This window comes from Ovis canadensis, chromosome 21 (genome assembly GCF_042477335.2).
Source record: "Ovis canadensis isolate MfBH-ARS-UI-01 breed Bighorn chromosome 21, ARS-UI_OviCan_v2, whole genome shotgun sequence".
Taxonomy (NCBI): domain Eukaryota; kingdom Metazoa; phylum Chordata; class Mammalia; order Artiodactyla; family Bovidae; genus Ovis; species Ovis canadensis.
The window spans coordinates 52,185,320-52,191,319 of NC_091265.1; positions in this window are offsets into that span (position 1 = coordinate 52,185,320).

Below are 6,000 nucleotides of genomic sequence, written 5' to 3' on the forward strand. Positions count from 1 at the left end.
CTATCTCTGTCATTCATGTACTTGCCCTATAAAAATGACTAGAACCCAATGTTTACTTTCTAATGCCATCTTGACTTTGGTCTCACTTTCTACCAGGAATCCCCTCCTGCTCTGTTTCCCATCTCTCCAGTGTCCTTTAGTCTCTTACAGTTCTTAGCATCTCTCTTACCTGCTGAACATCTCCCCCTTCAAGTCTCAGTAAAGCTTTTCTAAAAAGCAGAGTCAGGTGAACTGTGTTTCCCAAGTTTCTAGAAATTACCTTATTCACAATATTGTGTTTGCATAGCTGCCACCCCATTGGTCTATGAACACTTTGCACTTTCAGCTAAGTATGATATATGTATTTAGGACAAGACATATCACATAGAAATCCGTACATATTTGTTGCTTGAATGAATGCTGCTGCTGCTGCTGCTGCTAAGTCACTTCAGTCGTGTCCGACTCTGTCCGACCCCATAAACAGCAGCCCACCAGGCTCTGCCGTCCCTGGGATTCCCCAGGCAAGAACACTGGAGTGGGTTGCCATTTCCTTCTCCAATGCATGAAAGTGAAAAGTGAAAGTGAAGTCGCTCAGTCGTGTCCGACCCTCAGCGACCCCATGGACTGCAGCCTTCCAGGCTCCTCTATCCATGGGATTTTCCAGGCAAGAGTACTGGAGTGGGGTGTCATTGCCTTCTCTGAATGAATGAGTGAGTAAATAAATTTGTCCATGATCTTGTAAATGATGGAATGAAATCCAAACTCAGGATGTTCATGCTCAAAGCCTTGTCTTTGTCTCCTGTATATGATGTGATCCAGTTATATTTTTGGAATTCTGTAGGTAAAATCTACCGACTTGGAAGAAACATTTTTGTCAGCACTGGAAGGAAAGAAGAACAAATATGGGGAAAATGGACAGATGCCTATTTTTAAAAAAGAACAGAGTACACTAAAACTTGTTTTATTTTTGTTTTGTTTTATAGCTACTCTTTTCTGATTGTTGACAAGATTCCCAAAGGATCAATCTCAAATATAAATATAGATTTAGGGTTTGATTTGCTACACACAAGATATATACCAGAAATTCTCTTTGCTTCAGAATGAAAACCATTTGGAACGTTGGCAGGTTTATTGATAATCAGTTTATTCTCATAAGCCTTATTACATGTAAGGTTGAGTGAATGACTGCTCATATGGTTTGACTTTGATGTCACGCAGAGGACTTGCTCCATTCCTTGAGTTACCCTGTGGTGGATGGGAGTATAACTACTTCTATAATGTGATTGTACATTTAGATATTGGTTCCTTTAAGGCACATTTTCCTTTCTTTTCAGTGGGCTCTCCCATCTATATATATATGTCAAGCATTTTCCCTAAACCCCACACCTAAATGGCTATCTATTTTGTGTTTGCTCCACCATTGCCTCTGGTGCAACATTTCTGAACAGAAAGGACCTCTCTTGCCCCAGACCCATTTCTTCTGGGTTTCTCATTTCAGTGAACTGTCTTACCACTCACCAAATTTCCCAAGCTAGAAACTCAAGAGTTTTCCTATCACTCACATCCAAACATTAACTAGTCTTATGAGTTGTTATCATGAACATTTTCTCACTCTGTCTACCAGGCTCTATGGGTCTTGCAAGTGCCTTATTCAGGCCTTTCATTAGTTCTCACTTGTATGCCTGGCTCCAGCCCCTCTTCTGTCCATTATCCTTGGTGTAGCCAGGGAGGTCTCTTTTGAAAACATAGCTGATCACGTGATTCCTCTTTTTGAAACCTTATAAAATGGCTACTCTTTGCCCTTAGGATAAAGTACAAACTCTCAGATAAGACACCCATTTTCTGAGACTTTTCTGGTGATCCAATAGTTAAGACTTCATGCTTCCAAGGCAAGGGGTGCAGGTTCAATCTCTGGTCGGGAACTAAGTCTCACCTGCTGTGCAGTGTGGCCAAGAAAGTATTAAAAAAAAAAAAGATACATATTTTCTGAACCCTTTCCAACTCTTCAGTATTCATACTCTCCACCCCACCCTACCAATTTCATTTATTATCCTATTTTCCCCAATACCTTTTTATTCACTTTACTGTTTGTGTCTTTTTACATATTGCTTCTCTTGCTTAAGAAGCTTATCCCCTTTCTCCTAGCCAGGAATTAGCCATTTGTGTATGCTGAGACTCAGCTCTGTCACTTACATCCTTCAGAAAGTGTTTCCAGATATTTACTGTGTTAGCTAAATGCTCCTACCTACGTGCTTCCTAAATTCTGTACATTATACTAATAGCATGGTATTTATCACCTGGTTTGGTCCGTTAATTTTACTTTCATGCCTTTCCAAGCAGACTATACAGCTCTTTATGACAAAGACTATTCTGTATATCTTTGAAAGCTGAGAACCTATCAGCTGATATCTGGTTAGCAATCAATATATTAAAAATTTTTAAATTTATTTTTAAATTGAAGGATAATTGCTTTACAGAATTTTGTTTTCTGTCAAATATCAACATGAATCAGCCATAGGTATATATATGTCGCAATCAATACATTTTAGTTGAATAAGGGGAAAAGATTAAATGACACTTAATGGGTGGTTTGAGAGGGCTATGAAAACACATTTTATCTTCAGTTTAGATTAAAATTTTTTTGTGTGGTAAAATATATATAACATGAAACTTAACATTTTGTCCATTTTAAAGTATACAATTCAGTGACACCAAGTGCATTCAATTTATTTTGCAGCCATTACCACTAACCCTTGTCAAAATGCTTTCATTATCCCAAACAGAAACTCTACATTCCACCTTCCCCATGACCCTTGGTCACCTCTACTGTCTGTTTTTGTGAATATACCTATTCTTGGTACCTCATATAAGTGCAATTCTTAAAATTCAAACAGTATCTGTCCTTTTGTATCTGTATTATTTTACTGAACATAGTGTTTTCTAGGTTCATCTATGTTATAGCATGTACAAGAATTTCATTCATTTTCAAGGCTAAAAAAATATTCCTTTCTATCTACCTACTCTAGTTTTTTATCCATTCATCTCTTGATAGATGCATGCTTGGATTGTCTCAACATTTTGGCTACTGAGAATAATGCTACTGTGAATGCTGGTGTACAAATATCTGTTTGAGTCCTTGGTTTCAAATCTTTTTGGATATGTATCTAGAAGTGGAATTGCTAGATCATATGGTGGTTCTCTGTTTACCTTTTTGAGGAATCATCCTACCATTTCCATAGTAGCTGTACCATTTTACATTTCCAGCAGCAATAAACAAGGGTTCCAATTTCTCCTCATTCTCATAAACACTTGTAATTTTCTTTTTTTGCTTTTTGGGTATTATTCATTCTTTTGAGTATTAAGTACAGTTGACCCTTGAAAATTTAAGGGTTGGGGTTCCAACCTCCACACAGTGAAAATCTGGTTATAAGGTTAGAATTCGTCCTCCAAATCTTCTGTTTGACATCCAAGGGTTCAAACAACCCTTACTGTGCAGTACTAAATCCCCTCCCCTGCCATGTTTTTAGCTGCTTTCAAATGTCCTAGATACTCAGTCTTACCCAGCTTTTCCTCTGTGTCCAAGAAGGTCTATTTTATGTTTCCACCTATCATTTTTTGCTCCAGGGTTCTGTGGGTCTATAGTCATCTTGCAAGTTTTATGAGTAGCATCCACCACTTTTACCACCTGAGTTCTGAGTTAGATATCATAGACAGGCTCTTGTGTCAGTCCTTCAGGTATCCACCGGACAGTTTAGGACAAATATACACAATAATTTGCAAATAATTTCTGCTTTGCTTTTTCTAGTTTGAGTATTATACTGGAAACAAGGCTGCCACCACTTCAAGACCAAAATCACTGCCAAGTATGAGAGGGGTCGAGTAATGGTAGGAAGATGCTATAAAACTTTCCTACCATTTTGAAGATGGCTTTTTATTGACTGGGTATTTGTTTGGTGGTTATAAAACTTTAAGTGTTTTTCAGAGGTCCAGGAAGTATGGTTCAGACAGTTTCTGCCTTTTTAAAATACATTTCTGTTGGGAAATGAATACTTGGAGCTTCCAAGGCTACCATTTTGCTGATGTCTTTTTCTTTAATGTAGTTTTGCCTTCACTTTGGACTTTCAACAAGGAGCACTTGGCATGTAATCTAAGAGAAGGTGTGTGCAGTCACTGCAAAATGGTGGAACAAAGACCTCTGAGGCACTGTAAAGAGGCTTGAAATAGGAACTTGCTTGGAAAGCTGAAATTTTATAGATGAGGAATCCACTAGGCTATTGGGTGACAGTTGAGAACAGATAGGCTTATGAAATGCAGTTCTGTCCAGGTAGTAAATTGCTCAGGGAGCTTGTGCTTGCTGACAGTGTGGGACAGCTGCAGTTACATGCTGCAAATGGTCGGGTCTGATTTCGGGAGGCATACTAATTCCAGCTCATGAGGGGTCTTAAGTAATGCCAAAAATGACCAAGTAGAAGAAAATGTGAAGATAATGATATGGTTCTGGTGGTAAATTAGATTCTCCCTTCAGAGCTCAGAGAATCTGTCTAATTCAGTTCATTCCTAGTGGTAGCCGTCATATCAGCTTGTCCTGACCCTGGCTGTGGTTCACAGCTGTATCTCAGTAGTGACTTGGGAGGAAAGCCTTTAGTAATTGTCTCCGCTTCTCCATGTCTTCACTCCTTCTCCCATCAGTAGTATCCCCTGCCTCTCCTCTCCATTTTTTTTCTCCAACTACTTACTCTCCCCTATTTCCTATTCCCTCAGTGAAAATATGTTCTGATCTGCTAAATTAATTCACACTAAGGTGCATATCAGAGAAGGCGATGACACCCCACTCCAGTACTCTTGCCTGGAAAATCCCATGGACGGAGGAGCCTGGTGGGCTGCAGTCCATGGGGTCGCGAAGAGTCGGACACGACTGAGTGACTTCACTTTCACTCTTCACTTTCATGCATTGGAGAAGGAAATGGCAACCCACTCCAGTGTTCTTGCCTGGAGAATCCCAGGGATGGAGGAGCCTGGTGGGCTGCCATCTCTGGGGTCGCACAGAGTCGGACACGACTGAAGCGACTTAGCAAGCAAGCAAGGTGCATATGACCAACAAGACTTGTATGTAAACCTGTCTAGGGACCGTTTGCATTTTAACAGAAGTTTCTGTGTTTCATGCTGAAAGAAAACATTTATTTTTTAAAAAATTATTATTTTTGGTTGCACTGGGTCTTCATTGCTGCGCGTAGGCTTTCTAGTTGCTGTGAGCAAGGGCTGCTCTTCATTGCATTGCTCAGGCTTCTCCTTGAGGTGGCTTCTTTTGTTGTGGAGCACAGGCTCTAGAGCATGGGGCTATTGCCCACCAACTTTAGTTGCTCCTCAGCATGTGGAATCCTCCTGGATCAAGGACTGAACCTGTGTCCCCTGCATTGGCAGGTGGATTCGTATACACTGTACCACCAGGAAAGCCCTGAAAGAAAACATTTCTAATTGAGAAGCTCTAAGTTATTAGTTGTTCTGTATGTGTGTATCTGTGTGGTAGGTGCTCAGTTGTGTCTGACTCTTTGTTACTCCATGCACTGTAGCCCTCCATGCCCCTATGTCCATGGAATTTTCCAGGCAAGAATACTGGCGTGGGTAGCCAGTCCCTTCTCCAGGGGATCTTCCTGACCCAGAGATCCAACCTGGGTCTTCTGTATTGCAGGCAGATTCTTTACTGTCTGAGCCACCAGGGAAGCCCAGATATTCCATGGGAAAGAGAATTTTTAGTGGACCAATTCTAACTCAGAATATTTTTTAGGGTCTACTCTATTATAGGTAGTAGAAAAAATTCCTAATTATAAAAGGGCTTTAGAAAATCAAATTTCTCCTCCCGATATGAAAAGAAGCTCTGAGGCTGATTTGAATGTGACATCAGTGGATAATGAGCTTTTAGACTTTTACAGTCAAAGGTACCAAGGATAAAGCCAAAACTTCGACCATATTGAGAAGTCAAGTCAGGGAAATTTTCACCTGGCTACAGGAAAGGAAAGGCTG